General features: G+C 36.6%; 1 pseudogene; it reads right to left on the bottom strand.

The window, feature by feature from the left end:
* Window positions 1-7464: 7464 nt before the first annotated feature.
* LOC107661163 (interferon regulatory factor 2-binding protein 2-B pseudogene) lies at window positions 7465-12376 on the bottom strand (annotated as a pseudogene).
* Between the last annotated feature and the right edge of the window lie 1407 nt (window positions 12377-13783).

The raw sequence follows: 13783 nt of genomic DNA, 5'->3' as shown, positions 1-13783 counted from the left end.
CCACAGATCTGCAGGGCCAAAGGTCAAGTGACTGCGAGATAAGCCCTGCCCAATGAGGGGAGAGGGGCGGAGCCAACCATGCCTCACTGGTTAATGACTACCATGTGCTTTATCATCCTGGTTAATTCATAACATTTTGAGTTTGGTGATGACATGAAGATATATTTGGATCTCATGAAAACATCTATATTTTATGAAAAATACAAATTTTTCTTATGTTTTCTTGTTTTTAATAAAATGTTTTGTTCTTATGTTTTTAAAAAATATATATATTTAGATTTTACGAAAAAAATTATTTATTGTTTTGCTTGTTTTCTGGGTCTTTTATGTATTTATTTATATAGTGTGAAACACAATTTCCTATTTTTCTTATGTTTTTGAAATATATTTATATTTATTTTTATTTTATGACAATATAATTTCTTGTTTTTTCATATGTTTTTTAAAATATATGTATATTTTATGAAAAATAATTTTTATTTTTTTCTTGTTTTCTTAGTTTTTTTAATGTATTTATATATTTATTTTAGCGCTGGGCAACGATTAATCGCATCCAAAATCAAAGTTTTTGTTTATATATGTGTGTGTACTGTGTATATTTATTATGTATATATAAAGACACACACACAGTATATATTTTGAAAATATTTACATGTATATATTTATATTCATATAATTTATATTATATAAAAATATATTTAATATATAAACATAACACATTTTTCTTAAATATATACATGCATGTGTGTGCATTTATATATACATAATAAATATACACAGTACACACACATATATTATGTAAACAAAAACTTTGATTTTGGATGCAATTAATCGCGATTTTAACACTAACACTTTGACATTATATGATTAATATTTTGCGTTCAGATGGTTGAGCAATTCTCATTATTCTCAAAATGGTGTTTCTTATTCGATTTTCGTTCTCTCAGTTCCAGCCTGAAACTCCCAAAACTATTGTACTTGAAACAATTACTATTAAGTACAAAAACAGTGGGGCGCTTTGGCCGCCGGTGCACTTAGCAACTGTTGCAGACAAAAACTAAGAAAAAACAAAAACAAAGCAATGAAACACACACAGACGATGACGGCTGACCAATGGGAATTTCTGCGAGATCGACCTTGCCCAGGCCGAACATTACCCGCGCTTTACCACACCCACACACCCGCCTCCGCAGCGGCCCGCAGGCCAGCCAAAGTGCAAAGCTCTGTGTTGTGCAACTCTTGTCAAACAGAGCATACGGAAAGGCCTGCTACACTTTAACAAATGAGGTCAGAGCAAACTCTTACTCCCTCTTTTCTTTCCGCTCCTTCTTCTTTCATGACTTTGGCCCATGCTGGGTGGTTCTAACGTTACGATAACGTTATATTTTGGGTCTAAAAGCTAATTGAACATTATAAGAAACATTGTTGCAACCTTTAAATAACGTTACAGTCACAACAAGAAAACTGGACATTTTAACATTCTTAGAATATGAAAAATAAACGTTCAGATAACGTTATATTTTGGGCCTAAAAGCTAATTGAACATTATAAGAAACATTGTTGCAACCTTTAAATAACGTTATAGTCACAAGAAAACTGGACATTTTAATGTTTTTAGAATTTTAAAAATAAACTTTCAAATAAGATTTTGTTTTGGGTGAAAAAGTTAGTAGAATGTTGTAAGATACGTTTTGTAACTTATAAATAACATTCTAATTACAATGGGAAAATGGACATTTTAACATTCCAAGAATATTAAGAAATGTTTTAGTAACGTTAAATAGTAACGTTAGTAACATTCCATTTATGATAAAACTGGACATTTTAAAGTTCTTCGAATAGTAAAAATAAAAGTTCAAATAACATCATATTTTGAGTGAAAATAAAGTCAGTGTATGTTGTAAAGAAAAGTTTTTGTAAGTTTTTAAATAACATTCTAATTACGATAAGAAAACAATAGTTTAACATTTTTAGGATGATAAACAAATGTTCAAATACCAAATTTGGAGTGAAAAAGTTAAAAGTTAGTTAGTTAAAAGTTAGAGTTTTTGTAACTTTTATAATCACAATAAAAAAACTGGACATTTTAACTTTTTAAGTAACATAAAAAAATAAATAAAAACAACGTTCCCACAAAGTTTTTATAAACTAAATGTGTCGCCTGTGATATTTCACTGCAAAGCATTTGAGTGAAAAAGTTAGTTAGAACTTTTTAGTAACATTTAAAAACAACGTTCGCACAACGTTTTTATAACCTAAATTTGTCGCCTTGGATATTTCACTGCAAAGCTTTCGTTTAACACATCGGAGACAGACAACAACCCCTCTAAATCATGTACAGGAAGTCCAATGCCATCTGCACCAAAACACGGCTGTCTCCTTGAAAGGCAGCTTAACAAAGAGGAAGGATATGAGAGATCCCTTTCATGACACGTCCCAGGTTCAGAGCGTGTGTGATCTCTATATTTGGTGCGACATAAAAAGCTTTCCTCCAGATAAAGGCCTGCAGTCACCGGGACACGAGTTCCTTTCTTGGTGTTGCAGTGCATGTGATTGATGGCTGTGAAGGCTCGCCTGTATTCAGTCTAATTATAGTGAGAGCAACTGCTGGAAATATCCGCCTCAGATTCGCTCCCCCTGCATTCTCCGCTTTCTGTTTTTTTGTCAGCGCAGGGGCCCAGGAATGTGATCTGGGCTGTTTGACTTTTGCTTTCCCCTCTTGTGCATGCGTGTTCGTGTAACACACCAGGAACCCTCAGGCCGAATGGCCAAAACTGCTGACGTGGCAAACAGGCTACTTCACTCTGCAGACATTATGTGAGCGCCGGCTTCAATTTCGGAAGTCTTTCTCTTGTTGAAGGATTACATAGAATTCTTAAGTAAATAGTTCTAAGCCATGAACGAGACCAACCAGTTTAGTGTTGAATCACAACATTTTATGCAAATAAGGTAAATAAGGTGTTTTGACTTCTATGAAGGGATGAACTGTTCATTCCATGAAGCACTGAAAATGATGTAATCGAATCAGAAATTATGGCACAACCCAGCAGTGAATGTTCTCAGAACTTTCTGACAATGTTCTCTCTTTAACGTTAATAGAATGTAATTACGTCAAATGTTATTCATACATTGTTTATAAAATGTTTGTCTAAGTTTTTTTTTTAAAAACGTTACTACTTGTTTGAAAACGTTCAGAAAACATTCAAAAGTAATGTTTCCATAATGTCTGTAAAATGAAAAAAAAAAAAAAGAACGTTCGCATAAACAAGAAAAAATGTTTTAAATAACATTCTCAAAACGTTTATACATTGCACAAGGAACGTTTTTAGTTTGTTTTAATTTTGTATGTTTTATTAACGTTCACATGAACAAGAAAAAACTTTTTAGTAACATTCTTAAATTGTTCTTGGAACCTTTTTCCTGATACATTTTAGTTGGATATTTTGGTTACACTTTATTTTAAGTTGTCATTGTTACAGTGTAGTTAGTTATACACTTAAGTACTGAGTAACATTAATTAACTACATGTGTTACTATATGGTTAGGGTCAGGATTAGGGTTTGGTTTAGGGTTACTTGCATGTAGTTATGCATAATTTATTGTTATTATAATAGTAAGTACATGTAATGTGTAACAAGGTCTTTCTTAAAAGATTTATATGTTACGCTTGTAAAAATAAAGCTTATTGGCATCAATGGTTCCATGAAGAACCTTAAACCTTTCCATTGCACAAAAAGTTTAAAAAAGCTCTTCAGATTATTAAGAAGTTATTTATTGGCTCTTTTATGAACTGTTGCATGAATGGTTCTTTGGGGAACCAAAATGGTTCTTTAATGGCATCACCCAATAAAGAGTATATTGTTAAAAATCAATTTCTCAAATGGGTTTTTACTTTCAAAGACTGACTCCTCGCTGTATTCCTGTGAGATTCTGTTCCTTGTTAATCTGGAATCAAGCATCTTAGTCTAAACAAACCAACCCAACCCTAAACAAGTACTGCGAGGTGAACGCACTCCAAACTCAAAAAGTCTCTGTTGTGAGGTTTGAGTATAGTTCTGAACCGATCTGAAGTTTGGAAATGATTAAATATTCATCAAATCAATTAATACTTAAGATGAAAAAATGATATTGCATAGACCATCTGAGTTTGATGTTCCAATCACTTGACGATACAACTAAATCCAAAGTACTTTTGTTTTGAAAATGCACCCATGCATCATCCTAACCTGAATTTCAAGTGGCTTAGTGTTACCTTTTATGTCAATGCAAACTCGATTTCACACATTGCAAAACACGTCATAATGCTCATTGGTTCAATTAGTGTCAGACGAGCTTGTAAACAACTTAGCCTACAGTAGGCCAGCGACTTCGCCACATTTGCAGTGCATAGATTTTTGGATGCATGCATGCTTTTAAGTAAAACAGAAGTGCATATAACAAAATGACCTTATATAAGACGACAACAAAAATCTCAAAGGTAAAAAACATCCATCTGACGCTAACCAGTGAGGGAGGGCGGGACAGCTGTGCAAACAAAAGACAGAAAGAGCTGCAGCGTAACTGGAGTAGAGCGATTCATCTCTGACGAGAGTCTTTTCCCCCTTGGGGTGTTGAGTTTCGATGAACGCTGAAAAGACGGCATGGCTGGAATCCTCCAGGCGACCGCAGCTCATGCCGTCTGAATCATCCGATCAATGTTTGCTTTTGATTTGGATACAAATACCTGCTTGTTGCCAGCGTGTTATGATGACGTATTTTGCAATGCATGCTTGTCAATGCATTTTAATTGGCTAAAAACAAATATGCACCAAAAAAAAAAAACTTTCAATTTGAAGATGTTCGATGGCTAAAAATGAAAAAGCAATTAAAATATTCCAGCTATATAAGCCAAATCTGTTTTCCAGGTCATGGCGGTGGTGAAAGGGTTAACTGGAATACATGTGACCTGTGTAAGAACAGATCTCCATTCATTTGAGTGCTGTGTGAGAACAGTGAAGAGGGAGGCGGGCGACCGAGCGTGACTCAGGAATTCCAGCACAGCGACCACGTGATCCGACACATTTTATTAAGCATATGCTACAGCGCACCTCAGATAATAGAGCTCGACGGTTTAAGCCTGCACCATAATTAATGCATTTGAACAGTTCAATTTGATTAAATCTAACAAAAGCCGATTAGTGCAAGGCTAGAAAACAAGCTCGAGTGTTTCCATTAGTTAACATTAGTTAATGCATTAACTCACAATGAGCAATAAAATATTTATGCATGTTGAATGAAAATGAAAATACACCTGTTCATTGTTAATTCATAAAAACATGTAAATAATATTAACTTAATCTGTTGAACGTATTGTTAAATGTTGAAATCTACAATAATTAATGAAATTGAACAGTTCAATTTGACTGTTCTCATTAAATCAAACAAAAGCAGGTTAGTGCAAGACTAAGAAATAACAAGCTCAAGTGTTTCTATTCGTTTACATTAGTTAAGTACGTTAGTTAACAAATGACAAATACCTCTAAAGCATGTATTAATCTTAGTTAATGTACATTTACAATTACTAATACATTATTAAATAAAATGTTTTCAGTTAATATTATTTAAAAGCCAAAAAAATTAATGTAAATGTAAGCTCATTTTAAGTTAATAACTCACTAGACCATTTTGTAAAGCATTACCATTGAAACATTTACTAAATTACGCACAAGACATGCATAAAATTACTTGCTTCCATGAATGCATTAATTAAAAATGAGCTTCACATTTGTTACAATAATATTTACAAATTCAACTTAATGTGTTGAATGTATTAGTAAATGTTGCAATTTAAATTAAACTACGATTAATAAATGCTTTAGAAGTATTTTGTTAACTAAGTTACCAATAAATTTATTTTTGAAGCATGAACTAGCCTTTTCAGATGCTAAAATGCATGTCATCCTAACGCAGCCGTAATCTTTATCCACCAAAAAAGGCCAAAGGAAAGATTGTTTATGAGCTCCTCAACGCACAGCATGCGAGTAAAAATAGACGCGGAGAGTCGTCTTGCACGCAGCGTTAGGTTACTCCACATGGAGTCCGAAAACAATGTGCGATACAAGTCACAGCCTGCGTGTTAGAGGAGAAAAAAACAGAGATACTCTTCCAAATTCAAGCATTCTCGGGTTACTTTAGCTTTGCAAACAGTCATGATATCAGTTACCATTATTGAGGCGATGAACTCCCAGCATGCACCAGGACAAAATCTTCCGAGTTGCGGCTTGTGTTTGTTTAGTTCCCTTTTCGCACTCATTGAGGTCGTTGCATCATCCACGTCGTATGATTCAGCGAGGGCAGACAATAAGCCAACCACAGACACGTCAGATTGTTATTACAAGGTCAGAAATTGTATTTGGCCATTTTTAAACAAGTGCATACAATACAGCTAAAAGCGTTTCAGTTCTTGCCAAGTGCTTAAAGAGTATTAGTCACATTCTGTGTTTAAACATGGACTGCCACCAGGTCTACTAGTACACCGAGCGTTCGCTCTGAACACCCACTGAATGGGGGGAGGGGGGGTTGTTATAGCACGTACATACCGTTTTATCTTCGGAAAAAATATAGAAACACAATGTACTCAAAAAAGGGAAAATCAAAAAAATTATACAGCCATGTTTACCAAGTGTACAGTTCCCTTAAGTTCAATATGTACATGTCCGGTTAGTTCACGTTTGGATGGTATGCAATACGATTGGTGGCCCAGGTTAAATTTTGTACTTAATATACTAAAAGTGATTCTTTAGTACTTCTTAAGATTGACTAAGTGTACTCAACTGTGCTATTCTGGGACACCATGAATATGAACTAAACTGTGCTTTTAACATACTATCTCTGTATTTAAAAAAATGTATTAAGTGTAGTACACTTGAGTGCACTAGTGTATGAAAGATGGATTCAAGTGGTAACTAAATACATTTTTAAATACTGAGATAGTATGTTATAAGCACATTTTAGTTCATATTCATGGTGTCCCAAAATAGCACAGTTGAGTACACTTAGTCGAACTTAAGAAGTACTAAAGAATCATTTTTAGTAAATTAAGTTCAAAATGAGTGCGCGAAAAAAGAGCACTTTAAGTACAGTGCTGTCAAATGATTAAACGCGATTAATCGCATCCTAAATAAACGCTTTGTTTACATAATATATGTATGTGTACTGTGTATATTTATTTTGTATATATAGAGTACACACACATAAAGTATATATTTTGAAAATATTATATATTCATATTCTTATATTATATATAAATATATTTATTTAATATATAAACATAACATATTTTTCTTAAATATATACATGCATGTGTTTGTTTGTATTTATATATACATAACAAACATACACAGTAAACACACATATAGTATGTCAACAAAAACCTTCATTTTGGATGCGATTAATCGTGATTAATCGTTTCACAAGTACATTGTGGAAGTGTACTTTTTTTAACCTGGGGGATATTATGCGCCAAAAAAAAAAAAGAAAAATCAAGGGTCCCGCTCCTTTTTAACCTTTACGTCCCCAGCCAATATGGTGGCTATTTCACCCTGCATGAACGCCCAGGGTACGTTGGATCCGACAAGCGGGCATTTCTCGCCACTTGGGCAGTAAACCTCTCCCATCGCCCCCTGCTGTTTGATGCTCTCGCGGGAACACGGGAAACAGAACTTGTGCGACGGCACCGATGGGCACTGGACGAAATGTGTGTCCTCGAGGCGCTCGTGGCACAGGGTGCAGCACAACGGCACGCTTCCGGGCGGCACCGAGGAATCGGGAATGCTCTGCGGATGCCCGGCCTGCGGGTCCATGCCTGGGATGTGCACGGTCGCCGACGTTCCCAGCGTGAGCCGCCTTTGTCCAGCTGAGGGCGACTGTGGGCTTCCGCTGTTCCGGCGTCCCGCGGTCGTGGAGTGCACCTGGTTTCCGGTGTCTTTAGGCGAGCCGGTACCAGCGTTGTCCGCGGCCAAAATTAGCGCGGCCATCGGCGACTGGCCGTTTTGCGCGGCGGTGGACGCCTCTGGCAGTGTACTGCGCGAATGCGGGGAGATCGTGGAGGGAGGAGCGGCGGCGAATCCCAAGGGCATCTTGAGCACCTCGGACGGAGACGGCAACCACGGCTGATTCTCGCCGTTTAGCTTGGCGGCGCTGCTTTCCCCGTCCGGCTCAGGAGAGGGTTTCCTTTTAAGGCCCCGAGAGTGCTTACCACGATCTGCAGGGAGAGAGAGCAATAAACACTTAAAAGATAAGTTCACTTTCATAGTAAAAATTTCCTGATAATTTGCTCGCCCCCATGCAAGGGCGTACATTTCATCTAACAGTAGGGGGGGACAATAAACATAAAATTTCTCAAGAGCAATTTTTGAAGGGGACACAAATAATACAGCCAAAAATGTACTTGTAAGGATAGATATGTGAACATAGCATGAAGACCGTGTTTAAATATGAGTTCTGTTCATAGGTTCACCACGCGGTCATATTATAATTATTAAATTATTTTGCGTCCTCCACATAGTATTTTAGGTTTCGTCTGGGACTGAGGACGTGTCGTATTTAACGTTAGATATTCAGCCGCAGCAAGCCCACTGATCTGCCATCATATTGAGCAAAACCCAACACATCGGTAGGTCTGCAATATTAGCCTAATATCGGTTCAGACACAGGCTTATCGCCGTGCTCGTTGTAGTGGGTGACTTACTATCCAACAAGCTACGGTATTAAACAAGCTAAGCTAGGTAACCTTATAATCGCTCATAGAAAAATACATCGGATATCATGATTTTGTCATGACTAATTTATTAATGATCCAGCATCATCTGTATTAAAGAGAAAGAATGACTTCATCCGATGTTTAAAGTGAATAAAGTAGCCTTGACAGCCTACTTACTTTGCTCTTTCCGCCAGACTTGTGTGAGTGTGTGTGTGTGAGTGTGTGTGTGTGTGTGTGTGTGTGTCGGTGAGGTAAAGGGGGAAAGCAGGCAGTGGACCAAACCACTGTGAGGCAAGGGAGGGGAGCTTTTTTTGCGTTTATATTGTTTTACTACTTACACAATTATTTTAAGTACATGTCCATTGTAATATAATGGTGTATTATAATGGTTTGTATACGGGGACAACCCTCATGTCATCCAAGATGTTCGTATCTTTCTTTCTTCAGTCACAAAGAAATTACGTTTTTTGAGGAAAACATTCCAGGATTTTTCTCCATATAGTGGACTTCAATGGTGGCCAACGATTTCAAGGTCCAAAATGTAGTTTCAAACACAATCCCAGCAGAAGAATAAAGGCCTTATCTAGCGAAACGATTGGTCATTTTCTTAGAAAAAGTTTATATTTATACACTTTTTAACCACAAATGAAAGGTCACGCGTGACGTAGGCGGAAGTACCGATCCAGTGTTTACAAAGCAAACATGCAAAGAAAGTCAAATGCCTTTTACAAAAAAGGTAAAACAACGATGTCGGATGATTTTAAAGTTGGAGGAGAAAAAGAGATGGAGTTTTTAAACGAAGTACAAAGATGAAGAACTGACCGCGCGTGACCTTTCCAACATGATTACGTAATGTGTGAAGACGCGCATCGCAGAGCTAGAACAAGCCGAGCATTTGTGGTTAAAAAGTGGATAAATATGAATTTTTTTCAGAAAATGACCGATCGTTTCACTAGATAAGGCCCTTATTCCTCGGCTGGGATCGTGTAGAGCTCTTTGAAGCTGCACTGAAACTGCGTTTTTAACCTTCAATCCGCTGGACACCACTGAAGTCCACTATATGGAGAAAAATCCTGGAATGTTTTCCTCAAAAAAACTTAAATTCTTTGCGACTGAAGAAAGAAAGATACGAACATCTTGGATGACATGGGGGTGAAATTTTTATTCTGGAAGTGGACTTATTCTTCAAGGCTGGAATACACTACACGACTTTTAAAATCTGAACAGATTTTTAAAACACTTGGCATGATACACTTACCGACTTTGTAAATAGTGACAGAGGAAAACTAGCCATCATACACTACGCGACTGAGGATGATACACTAGCACACTTTGAAGTAGGGCCGTCAAAAAAAAATTCGAATTTAAAATATTAGTCGAATTTAAAATACAAATCTACATTCGAATGCAAAAACGTTGCATTCGAATTTTAGGTGTGCGTTAAGGAGGCAGCCTTATCAGCGGCGCACGAGATGCGATGACGATGTAAGTGTCATTGAAGCAACTTAATTATAATTGGTTTATAAACATTATTTTAAACATTATGCACTTTTTTTCGCAGATAGTCATGTTATTTTATGCTTTGAATGATGCGCCCTCTTGTGGCCTCAGGAAAGAAGCCAAAAGCTTTTCTTCACCCTAACTGAAATTATGCATTTTAAATTCTAGTATAATTCGAATTTTGATCATATTTAAGTACAAAATTCGAATTTAGTTTTTCAGCCATTTTGACAGCCCTACTTTGAAGTTGTTCCGATCACAACAAACTCGCGCAGAAACGCGAGTTCATCAATCGACTCCTTGTTGCTAGGAGACGATTGACAAATGAAAACAATACGTGTTCTAAAATCTGCTGAAAATATCAAACATGTTTGATCTCCTCCAGCATGCTTTGACATCTCAAATTAATCTAAATAATAAATCCAGTTAAAAAAAATACAAATGTGGACACAAAATCTAGAGTTTAAAATTATGTTTTGATGTTTTAAAAGCTGAATGCACATATAAATACGTCTTACAGCATTATTTTAAAGATTGAACAGTTAAAAATAAGAATGTGGAGACAAAATCTAAAGTTCAAAAGCATGCTCGGATGGTTTAAACTACTCTAAATGTTGATTTATTTTTATTTATTTATTCACTTTTTAACGCCATGCCAGCATCAAGGCTATTTTCATGGCAACCTCAGAATAAATTACACAAGGTATACAATTAACAAAGTTATAAAAGACATTTCAAATCTACAATAGTCCAACATTCTAAAATACAGTTAGGTGTTACATTGTTAAATAAATCAGTTAAACACACCGTTGAATAAAACAATTGTCTATTTACATTTTAAAAAATACAATCTAATAAAATATGCTTCACAGTAGTTTTTGTTTAGCAGGTAACTCTAAATGTTGACTGGTTATGTATATAAAAAAACAATTTTAGACGCACGGATGTAGTCTTTAAAATAAAGTGAAGCATCAGATAATACTTATATAGCCTATGTGAGCCTGGAGCACAAAAGCAGTCATAAGCAGCACAGGTATATATTTGTAGCAATAGCCAACAATACATTGTATGGGTCAAAATTATCCATTTTTCTTTTATGCCAAAAATCATTAGGATATTAAGTAAAGATCATGTTCCATTAAGATATTTAGTAAATTTTCCTATCGTAAATATATCAAAACTTAATTTTTGATTAGTAATATGCATTGCTAAGAACTTCATTTGAACAACTTTAAAGATGATTTTCTCAATATTTAGATTTTTTTGCACCCTCAGATTCCAGATTTTCAAATATTGTCATATCCTAACAAACCATACATCAATGGAAAGCTTATTTATTCCGCTTTCAGATGATGCATAAATCTAGGCTATACATATTTTCTGATGCTTCACTTTATTTTAAAGCGGTTCAGCTCCGGAGGCTCGTCGGGCTTTGGAAACCCGTTCGGCACCGGGATCCCGTTCGCTTGTCGCCCCCCCTGGTACTCCGGACCCAGTCTGGGGGGTCTTTCCGACGCGAGCGGGTAGCGATCCAGCGGCTGCGGAGCACGCGAGCCCGGTTCCGTGTGGTTCATGTTCTGCATGTCCTTCCCTTGTTTGCCCACCGTTCCCGGTGATCTGCCCTCCTGGAACCCGTGCGCGCGTTTCAGCTGCCTCGCGGTTTCGATCACAAACTCGACGCGGTCGGCTCCTTCGTAGTTGACGCATCCGCGGCACACGGGCTCGGTAAAATCCCAGATCATCGCCCACGGCATGCGGGGCAGATCGCACAAATAACACGACTGCCTGCGCGAGGCAGCGACCGCCGCGGACGACATGCTGCTGGAAACGGGGGACAAAATATGCAACTAGATTCTCCGAATGTTGCGCGTTCTGATGAGGGGGAGAAAAAAGATAAATCTCGTCGTAGTTTCCCACCGAGAAAAACGGCGAACTTACGCTCCGAAGTTCGTGGCAGTGTGTGCACTCCACAACGCGTCCGCGAGCTCTCGGTGTGGGAGCGGTGACGTCACCGCGCCGCTTCTATTTACTTGATTCTTCGAAGACCCGCTCTGCGCATGCGCGCCGCGCTCCCTCCTCGACCAGAGCGTGTGTTTGCAGGCGTCGTTTGACGGCGAGGAGAAGCGATCAAAACATCGACAAAAGCGGGGAAACGTATCAAAAAGTGTGTATTGACGACGGAGGTTCGTCCGCCTTGCTACGAGACGAATAGAAATGTAATTAAAACGTTAGATTAGTATGTAAACGAATTATATTACATCTGTGACCCTGGACCACAAAACCAGTCATAAGGGTCATTTTTTGAAATGAGATTTATACTGAATAAATAAGCTTTCCATTGATGTATGGTTTGTTAGGATAGGACAATATTTGAAAATCTGGAATCTGAGGGTGCAAAAAAATCTAAATATTGAGAAAATCATCTTTAAAGTTGTTCAAATTAAGTTCTTAGCAATGCATATTACTAATAAAAAATTACGTTTTGATATATTTACGGTAGGAAATTTACAAAATATCTTCATGGAGCATGATTTTTACTTAATATCCTAATGATTTTTGGCATAAAGGAAAAATGTATAATTTTGACCCATACAATGTATTGTTGGCTATTGCTACAAATATACCCCAGCGACTTAAGACTGCTTTTGTGCTCCAGGGTCACATATTTTACTCTCTTGACAGAAAGATTGAGTGGGTTTCCTGCTATGCAGTTTAATTTTCCAATCATACATGTGTTAGTATTTTGGATAAAATTTTGAACTCGCACATTTTAAGGACGGAAATCTTTGATCAAACAGAATATGAAACATTTTATAGCTTTTCTGTGTTGTCAGTATCTCTTTCCATCCTGTTAGTCTTTGATAATATCCATACAGCAATGAAATCATTCTCAAGTAACCCTGTGGGGGAAATAACCTCACAAACAACAGTACCTAAGGCGAATTCAGGTAAATTGGGACACTTTTTACCATTGAGATGACTGAAAAAATATGTCCCATTGAACCTTTTTACAATGGAGTTATTTTGTTGTATTATTTGTGTTGTCAGTCTAATATATTACATCATGTTTGAAATTGGTTTTATAATATCAAAATGTCAAAACATGGTTAAAAAATAAGATAAAGAACTTCCATCCTCATTTAATCTATCAATCCAGAGAGCAACTTTAGCTCTCTATTTCTATCCTGTCTGGCATCCACTTTTGTGTAAATAATCAAGTTTTATTTATTTGTTAAAGGTTGTAGAGTTCATAAGGTTCTGCAGATCAGTAATAACCCAATTACAGATCCAATACAATGGTAACCAAAAATCCAATCCAAATATGGGAAAATATATCTGAAACGAGGAATATATATATATATGTAATTAAGACGTTCAATTATTAAAGTAAACCAACCATATCACATATTTCATTCTCTGACAGAAAGATCAAATGGGTATCCGACTTTCCATGTCCCCAACATACATGTCTTAATATTTTGGATAAAATGTTGAACTCTCAAGCTTTAAAGATAGAAACATTTGATCAAACAGAATATTAAT

The sequence above is a fragment of the Sinocyclocheilus anshuiensis genome, unplaced genomic scaffold (assembly GCF_001515605.1).
Source record: "Sinocyclocheilus anshuiensis isolate Anshui unplaced genomic scaffold, SAMN03320099.WGS_v1.1 scaffold2737, whole genome shotgun sequence".
In the NCBI taxonomy this organism is placed as follows: domain Eukaryota; kingdom Metazoa; phylum Chordata; class Actinopteri; order Cypriniformes; family Cyprinidae; genus Sinocyclocheilus; species Sinocyclocheilus anshuiensis.
This window is presented reverse-complemented; position numbering and strand designations above follow the sequence as displayed.